The sequence below is a fragment of the Pan troglodytes genome, chromosome 2 (assembly GCF_028858775.2).
Source record: "Pan troglodytes isolate AG18354 chromosome 2, NHGRI_mPanTro3-v2.0_pri, whole genome shotgun sequence".
NCBI classification, from domain to species: domain Eukaryota; kingdom Metazoa; phylum Chordata; class Mammalia; order Primates; family Hominidae; genus Pan; species Pan troglodytes.
This window is the reverse complement of record NC_086015.1, coordinates 102361869-102374366: the sequence shown is the minus strand read 5'-3', so window position 1 is coordinate 102374366 and position 12498 is coordinate 102361869.

Here is a 12498-nt window from a genome sequence, read left to right as displayed (position 1 = left end):
GGTGGGGGAGGGGGAGGGATAGCATTAGGGGATATACCTAATGCTAAATGACTTGTTAATGGGTGCAGCACACCAGCATGGCACATGTATACATATGTAACTAACCTGCACATTGTGCACATGTACCCTAAAACTTAAAGTATAAAAAAAAAAAAAAAGAACTAGTCAGGAATGGTGCTACACGCCTGTGGTTGCAGCTGATCAGGAGGCTGAGGAGGGAGGATTACTTGATCCAAGAAGGTCAAGGCTGCAGTCAGCCATAATTATGTCAAACATTGTAGCCTGGGCAACAGAAGAAAGCCCTGTCTCAAAAAAAAAAAAAAAAAAAAAAAAAAAAAAAAAACAGAGAAAGAAAAGAAAAGAAGAGGAGATCAAAGGATGAAAGAAAGAAAGGGAGAAAGAGCGGAAGGAAGGAAGGAAGGAGAGGGAGGGAGGGAGGGAGGGAGGAAAGAAGGAAGGAAGGAAGGAAGGAATGGGGCAGAAGAAAGAAAAAGAAAGAAGACAAAGAAAGAGAGAAAGTGAGAGAAAAAGAAAATGGTGAGGATAAGAGCCAGGGAAGAGACATCTTAAGAAAGAATCAAAAGAACACATGAATAATTAGGTATGAGTAATGAAAAAGAAGTATCAGAAAAGAAAGTTGAGGCTTGAGCAGTCTCAAATGGAACAAATAGAGCAGTTTTATTTTTTATTGTATTATTTATTGTTCTTTTGTATCAGAAATTATTTGGGACAACTTAAAATCAAAGACATATAAAGTAACATTAAATGAAAAACAGCAGCTTAAGTGTCAAATAATGGGAGCAATCAAGACTGATCATTCTTAGCAGCAACCTGAAAGAAAGGTAAGTGCTGCAAATTAATATGAAATAAAAATCTGAGCTTTCTGAGAGCCAAGACACAAAGCAAATCATAAATATGATTGGTCTCCACCTTCAATGAACTTTGGCCACACTTCATGCTATTTTCTTCAATTATTTTGTTATTAATATTCTTAATTTTTGTGTTTCTTTGATTAGGGAAGATAAATTTTCCAGGAACTGAAATCTAAGAAGAAAGTATCCAAATGATTTTCTTAAGAAACGTTATGCTACAGTGCAAAATGTTTTCAGTAGTAATTTTACCGAAGTGCATAAATGTCTCTCATGTGAGCTTCTTTTATTTAGGCTCAGGATTAATTAGTGTTATGAAGGTGTCTATACATCAGTGATCTCAGCTACATGAGGGGCTGCTGGTGTGTGGTGAGGACAGGGGGTTGTTTTTCAAACCGTGTTCATGCCCTCCTGCACTAGCCCCCCAGCCCTCCTGACATTAGACTCACTCATGGAGCCAGTGAGACAGTTGTCTCTCATCGGTTAAGTGCTTTTCACTAGATATCCTGTTGGAGAATTAAGGGGAAGGGTTGGAATGGGGATGAGGGGAGCGAGTGGGGAGCTGTGAATGGGATTTGCAGTACAAAGAATTCTCTTTCCACCTGCTTGTACAGTTCTAAACAAATATTTCCTTAATAAACTCAGATGTGATTTTTCTAATTTGCCTCTGGATTTTACATGGGATTGACTGTAGTGTAATAGGTGATGCGACTCATCAGTAGTCGTCCCTTTTCCCTACTTCACCAAGAGTTTATGACAATCCTTGATCTGAAGAAAGAATTAAAACTATTAGATAGAATCATTACTAAAGTGAGTTACAGATCAAGCTATGATGTAACAGAAAATAAGTATCTTAGATATTTCTAAACCCATGGCAATGAACGGCACACTCAGATCAATATGTTCAAAGAAGAATCATCAACAATTTCCTGAGCTAATTTTTATTATTAATCAGGCCATCTGAACATGGTAGTAATCACCTGAAAACAACCTAAAATCATTTCTAACTATAGGTTAATGTGGATTTGGGACAAAAATTTTTCCCTTAAAACATCTCTAAAAGTAGTGTATTCCAGTTCTATAATCTGAATATTGGCTGGCACATTGCTGACATTTAGAAAGAATGCAACTGCTAAATACCATGTGCAATTTCTCAAATCACAAATTTGAAGGATGGTTTGCATCATGTCCCAACAGGACATTTTTGGGAAAATAAAGTGTTGTTTCTTCGTAACTATTGCAGCTAATAAAATTCTAAGCCAGCTAGATAATTTTCTTTCATTGGTTAAATGCGTTGTCACTAGGTATTTTGTTGGAAAATCTTGTTAAGAAGAAGGGCTGGGAAAATGGGTGCGCTGGGAGCATGTGTGGGGGTGTGGTACAGAGAACTCTCTTTCCACCAGCTCATAGAGTTCTAAAGCACGTATTTTCTTATTAAACTCAGATGTTATTTTTCTAATTTGCCTCTGGATTTTTAATGACATTTACTCCAAACACAACATTTAATAGCTCTGTGAAAATAATAACAAAATTGAACAGAAGGGAAGTGTTTAGTACGAAAAAGTTGGATTTAAATTCATTTTCCCAGTTCTCTTCCTCCCTTTCCCCTTTCGTGTTTTGCCATTGACAATAATTCCAGTGTCAACAATGAGAACCTTAGGGATAAGTCAAAATATAAATGATCTATATTTATTTGGTTAACTGCTGGAGGAAAGACAACATCCCGTTTGAAGTTCATTATTAATTGAGATTAGATCTAAACCTTCCCAGTTAAAACGGATTTATGTGGACTATTCTGGCTTCCAAAATCAGCTTGGCAAATTTATGACACTATTGTCTGAAAGTAGAGATATAATTTATTGAAACATTTTATTTTAACCCTAGGTTGGATTCACATAGTGTTGTGTGCTAATTGCTCATTGGTACTCAATAAAAACATTGAAGCTCAAGAATTAGGCATTGTGGTTTATGGCCTGCCTTGCTGTTACTCAAAGTTCCTGTGTTCAGGACAGACCCAGGCACCCTCTGTGGCGCCAGTGTTTTACTACCTTCTGATAACTATCCTCTCACTGCTGGGGGTCACCTGCCAGGGTCCCCCTCCCAAGCCACCCTGCTTTAAGTAGTGTTGCATATTCCAAGTGACATCGTCCTTCTTTCTTACCCTCTAGGAAATCTCCTGAGTTGGGTGCACTGACCAACACATCTCCGTGGTACTAGTTATTTCACTATGCTATCGTTGAATTGATATACATGTGCCTCTTTAAATGATGAGATATTTGAGGAGTCATATTCATCCTTGTATCCCCAGCTTTACATAATACTTGGCACATCGTAAAGGTTCATTATTTGTGGAAGAAACAAAGATGAGAAGGAAAGAAAGAAGGAAGTAAGGAAAGAAGGAAGGAAGAGAGGGCTTGAAAATATGACATGAAGTTTTGTGATGATGAAGTAAACTGTACTTAGAATAAAAGAATCAATTATACAAGTTCATGAAAGGAATCTGGTTTAACAGCAATTCTTATGAGAATATAAAGACTTTAGTTGACAAAGAGCTTAATATTAATGTTAATAATATGACTTACAGAATGGAATATAAGACCATCCTAAGAGAATATAGATTTAGATTAAAAACTTATTCAGTGGTCCCTAAACTAAAAGATGAGGACTAGCCTGTTACTGTAATGAAAGGGTGCTGATGTTGGTTCCGCAGCTACCAACAAAGGAGAAATGCCACAGGCTCTCAGTGTCATCTTTTTATTATCCCCATCCCCATTTCCGGCTCTCACTAGAGGTTCAATACATGTTGCTCACATAAACAAATAAACAGACAGATGGTGATGCAGTGGCAGACATCAGCCTAATGGGAACATCATTTACATATCTGAAGAAGTTGAAAATATTTATTTATTTATTTTGAGACAGAGTCTTGTGCTGTCACCCAATCTGGAGTGCAGTGGCACAGTCAGACTTCACTGCAGCCACAAACTCCTGGGCTCAAGTAATCCTTCTGCCTTAGCCTCCCAAGCAGCTGGGACTACAGGTACCCACCACCACATCTAGCTTTTTTTTTTTTTTTTAAATTTCTAGAGACGTGGGTCTTGCTACATTGGCCAGGCTGGTCTCAAACTCCTGGCCTCAAGCAACCTTCCTGCTTCCGCCTTCCAAAGCAGTGGAATTACAGGTGTGAGCCACTGCTCCTGGAGGAAAATATTTAAATATTTCATGTATGTGTATATGCAATAAATGTATGCATGTAATGAACAAGGTATTGACTTTCAAAAATTTTAAAATTAGGCAACTACAGATGACATGTTTACAGAAAAATTTCTAAGACAGTTGGGGAAACATGGAAATAATTATAAGCAAGGTATGAGTCTATCTATTTTGGCTAAAGTTACACATTTTATTCTGAAAGAGAGATTTCAATGAAACTGAAGCTGATAAGGGCTCTTTTTCCAAGTACCTAAAAAATCTGGCCTTTGTAAAGCCAAACATAATGAAATAATATAGCATCGTAGACCAGCTGCATAAGAATAATTATGTGGCATTAGATTCTACATCTCACCACTAAAGATGTACTTCCTGACTTCCCTCTAAATGCAAAAGAGTAGAATCTTTCATTAAAATGAGGACTGAGTTGTACAGAACTGTACTTTCTGAATATCATTTATCATTGGCAATGATGTAAGGCGTTGGAGCAAATCAAATGAATAAGTATTTATTAAGTGCTTAGTTCTCTACCTTCAAATAAAAAATTTTTCAAAGTACTATGAAAAAGTGAAATAATGTGCTATATCAGAGAAATGCTTTTAAGCTAGTTAATCTCCAGCCAAGCGTACTCCAAAGTGTATTGCCAAAAGGTGGCACTAACAAAGGAAAAAAAAACCTAGGTTTGGCAGAAATTTTGTAAGCACTACAAAGCAGAGATTTCTTAAGGGATACCTCATGAGTAATAATAGGTATATCTCTTGGCCTCCAACCAAGCAGAGATAAATGAGCTTTTCAAACTAATGTGCTAACCCTAGTCATTCGATAGTGACTGCTAAAAGTAATGTGATAGGGTGGATTCTGAAGCCAACTCTAAGCTTATCAGTAAAAAAGTACCATGATCAATGATCATGTCTGGAATGGATGGTAAATCAACAGCATATTTGCTCTGGTAGTTCTAAACCTGTAACATGCTGTTAAGTAATAAAATAAACAAACTTCCAAGTATCCAAAAACATCTTTCCTAAGTTTTCCCAACCAGGATAAACCTAGTTTTACAAATGAAAAATAAAAATCCTGAGGAATGATTCGGCCTCCATCTATTTTTAATACTTTCACTTGAAATCTTCTCTCCATTCCCACCTTCACCACCCATTCCTGCTGGCAGACATCTCCAACTTCCAGTAACCCATCTAAAGACCTTTAAAACTGTAGTTCATTCTCCTCGTGTTTCCCACCAGCCTTCACTCAAATGGGTCTACCTCCCATGCTCTATTACCCCTGTGAAAATGTGCTCTAAGATGACAGCCAGGTAATCTGATCACTTTAAGGTTTATTTGAATTTAAAGGGAACTTCCATTTCGTGACACTCCCAGAACCCTTTCTTTCTAAGTAACATTTTTATCTTTTCAGAGACTATGATTTCCCCCACCTGCTCCTCCCAATCTTAGTATTTAACCCAAAGGAGTCAGTCTAATAGTAAGACTTTAGGAATATTTCAGGGCAAGGAAAGTGTTAGGATAACTCTATTTTCCTTCTTACATCTTCATAACTGTACTTCCCCTGCCTCCATAAGCTTTCCAAATAGAATGTTCATACGTTAATTGAAATGCAGTAGGTGTACCATAGTATTGCTCCTCTTGCCCAGATCTACACATGCTGCTCTTAGAATGAATACAGACAAATGATAAGGATTATGTCAATGAAGAGAGCTAACCAAGCAGAGTTCCACCTGAGAAGTTACTATCTGTTCCTTCTGTTTAAAGGCCAAGTTACTATTTTAATGTAGCCAGAGGACCCATAATATTAACTCAAAAAATGCTTCTGATACATACATTTGCTTTGTGAACCGATGTATAAAACATGAACCCAAGATGAGATATCTTCAGTTTTCTTTGCCACAAAGAGAAATGACACCAACATGCCTGTGGTTTCATCCTTCTCAAGAGACACATCTTCTTAATATGTCTACTGAGTTACCATCATGGTCATTGGAGTGCCTTTCAAGGAGAGATATCACTCTGGCTACCATGGACACAGATATGGTAGGACTCTAAATCATTTCCCTGACATTACTTCTCTGAAAACCAATTCATTGAAAAACAATTTGCTATGTTTTCCAGTTTTACTCATTTGACAAAAAAAAAATTTAATGCTATCATTTTTAAATATTGAAATATTTGAGTATAAATTTCTTATGAATATGTATTAATATATTCTAATGGGTAATTCATTTAAATATGTTAGGGAAGAATATTTATTAAAACAACTTTTTATGAATTGAGTAAATGTGTTGTTCGATGAATTAGTCGTTCAATATTTGATCTTTTGGCAAATGGGTTTTTGGTAAAATTGGCTTTTGTCAAATTGATTTTGGGTGGGTCAACTTGCTTCTCTATAGTAGAGACCATTCCGTCAAATATAATAGAGTAGTGTAAAACCAAGATTTATTTAAGATAGAGCAGTAGTCTCAACCATAAAAAATCATGTCCCATAGTGGACATTTGTCAATGTCTGGAGACATTTTTTTGTTGCCACAACTGGAACAGTGGGAAGTTCTATAGCTATCTAGTGGGTAAAGGCCAGGGTTGCTGCTAGACATCTTCTAATGTACAGGGCACGCCCTCCCCACCATCAAAGGATTATCTAACATTAAACGTCAATACCGCCTAGATTAAAAGGCCCTGAGATAAAAAAGACATCTTCCTCAAAATTCTGTCTACATCTCTCCTACATCTCTCTACATCACCTTGGTGTGTGTGTCCCCATTGCTCAATCTTAAAATTATTTCATTTTAGTTAACTGGTTTTGAGCCTGATTCTCTGGGATATATTTTGAGTACCCTCTGACTATCTATGGCTGTTTGGACACATACATGTATTTTTATTGGATTTGAGAGGGAACTGGGTGTCTCTTTTTACACTCCCTACCACCACTAATGTGTCATTTATGTAAAAATCTCCAAAATAGAGAGAGTACCTGAGAAGGAAGTAAAAGTGGCTCATTTTCTCTTCTCTCCTCTTTTCTTTTTTCCCTTTCCTTTCTCTACAAAGTTCACAATTCCTTTCATTAAAAGTAATATCAGACTCTAAAGGGCCTTACAGATTGTTCTAGCAAAAACATAGAACCAAAGACATAAGAGAGAAAAACCAAATGGAACATGTAATTACTGTGGACACAATGTTGAACTATTTAAACAAGCCCTGCAGTCCAAGAAAGAAAGAGCAATTACTTAGAAAGGAAGAATGTCCCAATTCCCAAAGGCAAGAGTGTGTCATAACCCCTAATCTTCAGAGAGTCTTCAGCAGAGTCTTCAACAGAGCCTGTCCAGTAAGGTCTGGCTGCTGGAGGTAGAAGAAGCTGCCTAGTCCATGTCCTCCAGAGACCAGCTTGTCAATTCCTTCCTGTTTCTTACCAGGACCACACCAGTTGAAAGTGGCCAAAGGAAATAAAATTTGCAGGTGCCTTGGGAGCAGTTTTCTTCACTGCCCATGTGTCAAAGCAAAAATCTAGAAGTGGAAACAGAAAGACGATTTTGTGGTATTGGTGGAGGGAACAAACAGCTTGACTGACTAGGAAAAAGTCAACTCCAATGCCTTCCTTTATAGGATCCAGCTTCTCCAGAACATCAGCTATGATTTCTTAAGCTTGGATTTTAAGAAGAAAAGAGAAATGGCCAGACAAGGGTAAGATAAGTCAGTTGAGCAAGAGAGGAGACAGTGATGTTATCCTGACCTGTCTGCAGCCTGTCTTAATAGAGGAACAGAGAATGAAGCAAATGTCAGAGTTGGAAAAGACTTCAAAAGTTTTCTAAATCTAAGCTTCTCATTTTGGAGCTGAGGAAATAGATATCCAGAGGCTAAGACATTCATGTATTGTCACATGCTAATAAAAGTCATAACCAAGTCTCTCCTCTCCACTTCTGGACTGATGTCCTTTTGACCCCATTGCCAATTTGGGGTAACAAGCCTAAAACCCATGTGCTCTTGACTAAGTCACCTCCCCTATCTCTCCCATGGTTGTTTTGTAGGATTGACAATATTTGAGACCTAATGCATGAGAGTGCACAGATGAAATATAAAGTAAGAGATATTGGCAATTTGTATACACAATTTACTGAACAACACTCTATAAAAGCAAATCTAACTTATTAACCTTATGAAAACTTCTGATAATTTAATATATAAATATTTCAGACTTTTTATAAGCTAGTCTTCAAATTGGTGTATGAGTAGGCTTCAGCACATGATGTTGATACTTAAAATTAATTAAAAGAGATTAAGTTTATAAAATAAAAACTGGTGATGTGAACTCTACAAAACTAATGTGTCCATATGGAATCTATTGTTCAGTTGGGAAACTGATAGTGGTTGCAACATCTAGAATATCGTGAGGATATAACTAAAATTGGGCTAAGCATGTACGATCAGAATTGAGTCAAAGCCTTCAATGCATATTCACATAATATTTGTTTAATTAAGACACATGAGATTATCCCCAGACTAATATCACATGTTCTCTTGGGCATAATAAAGAGTAAACTGCTCTCTTTTTTTTCCAATTTCATTTGGCTCTGTGAACAATAAAATAAAATTAAGATATTGGATCCCCAAATTTTCAGCTGTCCTATAATACATTTTAATGCCATTTCCATCCCCTTTAAGTCAGCCAAAAATGAGTAGGCTAACTTATAACTAAATGTGTTTGCCAAATTTTTTCAAAATCAAAACTCCTATAAAAACCTCACAGAAAGCAGTGGCAAAAAAGGTCACAAATATCCTTAAATACTTTTTAAAATACCAAGTGGGTTATTTCCTTTTTGTTCTGAAAAAGTGGCCAATTTACCTATATGTCATAATTAACATGTGATATTTTAATTTTTTATTTTTATTAATATATAATAGATGTGTATATTTGGGAAGTATGTGTGATAATTTAATATATTTACATATATTTGATAATTTGATACATTCATATAACTTGTAAAGATAAAATCAGCATAATTGGGAGATTCATCACCTTAAATGTTTGTGTTTTCTTTATGATAGAAACATTTGAATTATTCTCTTCTATCTATTTTGAAATATACATTAGATTATTGTAAACTACTGTCACTCTACTGATATATCAAATCCAGGTCTTATTTCTTGTATTAAACTTTATATTTGTACCCATTAATCAGTCTCTCTTCCTTTTCCCTTCCCCCTACCTTTTCTAGCTTCTGATAGTTACCAATGTACAGATACCTCTTGGGTACATTGATTTCCTTTCTTTGGGATTTATACCCAGTAGTGAAATTGCTGGATCATATGGGAATTCCATTTGTCATTTTTTTGAGGAACCTCCATACTATTCTCCATAGTGGTTGTACTAGTTTACATTCCCACTAACAGTGAACAATGTTTCCTCTTTCTCCACATCCTCGCCAGCATCTGTTATTTTCTGTCTTTTTTATAAAAGTGATTTTAACTGGGATGACATGATATCCCATTGTGGTATTGATTTGCATTTCTCTGATGATTAATAGTGTTGAGAATTTTTTCATGTACTTATTGGCCATTTGTGTATCTTTTTTCTTTTTATTTGTCAAAATTTATGGGTTACATGTGCAATTTACTTACATGCGTAGAGTAGTGGTCAAGTCAGTGCTTATAGGGTATCCATCACCTGATAATGTACATTGTACTCATTAATCAGTTGCTCATCATCCTCCTCCCTCCCACCCACTAACCTGCCAAGTCTCCATTATCTATCATTCCATTCTCAATGTTTACATGAGCACATTTTTTGGCACCCCCTTATGAGTGAGTGCATGTGAAATTTGCCTTTTTGTGTCTAGTTTCACTTAAGATAATGAACTCCAGTTCCATCCATGTTGCTGCAAAAGATATAATTTCACTCTTTTATGGCTGAACAGTATTCTATTGTGCATATATGCCACATTTTCTTTATTAATTCATCCATATCTTTGTGTTTCATAATGTGAAAAGTGCTATGATAAATATACAAGTGCAGATATCTTTTTGATGTATTGACTTATTTCCTTTGGGAAGATAACCAGTAGTGAGATTGCTGATTGAATGCTAGTTCTATTTTTAGTTCTTTAAGAAATATCCATGCTGTTTTTCATAAAGGCTGTACATTCCCACCAACAGCGTATAAGAGTTTCCTTTGCTCTACATCCTCACCATAATCTGTTATTTCTGAGTTTGTAATAGCAGCCATTCTGACTGGGGTAAGATGATATCTCAAGGTTGTTTTGATTTGCATTTCTCTGATGATTAGTGATGTTGAGTTGTTTTTCTTTTCCATTTATCTGTTGACCATTTGTATGTCTTCTTTTGAAAAATGTCTATTCATATCATTTGCCCACATCTTAATGGGATTATTCGGGGGGTTTTGTTGTTGAGTTGCTTGAGTTCCTTGTATACTCTAAATATTAGTCCCCTGCAGATGAATAGTTTGCAGATATTTCCCCCCATTTCTCAGGTTATCTGTTCTCTCTGTTGATCTTTTTTTGCTGGGCAGAAGCTTTTTAGTTTAATTAAATCTCATTTGTCTACATTTGTTTTTGTTATCTTTTGTGGTCTTAACCATAAATACTTTGCCCAGACAAATGTCCACAAGAGTTTTCCCTAGGTTGTCTTCTAGTATTTGTTTATTTTTAGATCTTACTTTAAAGTCTTTAATCCACCTTTCATTGATTTTTGTATATGGTGAGAGATATGGGTCCAGTTTCATTCTTCTGCATATGGCTATTCACTTTTCCCAGCACCATTTATTCAGGAAGGTGTCCATTTCCCAAAGTATGTACTTGTTGGCTTTGTGAAAGATTAGTTTGCTGTAAACATGTGGCTTTATTTCTGGGTTCTCTATTGTGTTCCATTGATATATATGTCTATTTTTATACAAGTACCATCTTATTTTGGTTACGATAGCCTTGTAATATAATTCTAAATCAGATAATGCGATATCTCCAGCTTTGTTTTTGTTGCTCAGAGTTGCTTTGGCTCTTCAGGTTCTTTTTTGGTTCCATGTGAATTTTAGAGTTCTTTTCTAATTATGTAAAAAAAAAGTGAGCTAGGTATTTTGATAGAAATTGCACTGAATCTTTAGATTGCTTTGGGCAGTATGGTCATATTTACAAAATTAACTCTTCACATCCGTTAGCATGAGATGCTTTTCCATTAGTTTGGGTCACCTTTAATTTCTTTCATAAGTGTTTTATAGTTTTTCCTGTAGAGATCTTTCACTTCCTGTGTTAAATTCATTTGTAGGCATTTTACTTTTTGTAGATATGATAAATGGAATTGCCTTCTTAAGTTTTTCTTAGCCAGATCGTTATTGGTGCATGGAAATGCTATTGATTGTTGTACATTGATTTTCTATCCTGCAACTTTACTGAATTCATTTATCAAATCCAAGAGGGTTTTTTGGTAAAGTCTTTAGGTTTTTCTAGATATAAAATTATATCATCAGCAAATGAGGATAATTTTAGTTTCTCTTTTCCGATGCCTTTTATTTCTTTCTCTTGCCTGATTGATCTGGCTAGCACTTCCAGTACTATGTTGAATAAGAGTGGTAAAATTGGGCATCCTTATCGTGTTCTAGTTCTTAAAGTAAATGCTTTCAACTTTTTCTCATTATAATGTTAGCTGTGGGTGTACCATATACAGATTTTGTTATTTTGATTAGAGATTAAATTAGAAATAAATATAAAACCTGAACAGACTAATAATGAGTAGTGAGATTGAATCAGTAATGAAAAGTCTCCCAACATAGAATATTCCTTCTATGCTTAGTTTAAAGATAATTTCTACCATTAAGGAATGTGAATTTTATTAAATGCCTTTTCTGCCTCTATTGAGATGATCATATGGTTTTGTGCTTTATTCTGTTGACGTAATGTATCATTTTTATTGATTTGCATGTTTAACCATCCTTGCATTTTTAGTATAAATCCCACTTGATTGTGGTATAATATCTTTTTGATGTGCTATTGGATTTGGTTTTCTAGCATTTTGTTGAATATTTTTGCATCTATGTTCGTGAGGGATATTGGCCTGCAGCTTTCTTTTTTTTGTGGATTCTTTGTGTGGTTTTGGAATCAGGATAATGCTGGCCTCACAGAATGAGTTAAAGAGAATTTCCTCCTGTTTCACATTTAGAAATAGTTTTAGGAAGATTTATACTAGTTTTTCTTTCTATGTTTGATAAAATATGGCTACAGATCCAGCTGGTCCTGGGCTTTTCTATGTTGGCAGACTTTATATTACTGATTTAATCTCACTAGTCATTATCAGTCTGTTCAGGTTTGATATTTACTCCTATTTTAATCTTTATAGGTTGTATGTTTCTAGAAATTTGTCCATTTCCTCCAGGTTTCCAGTTTGTCACTGTATAGTTGCTGGTAATATTCTCT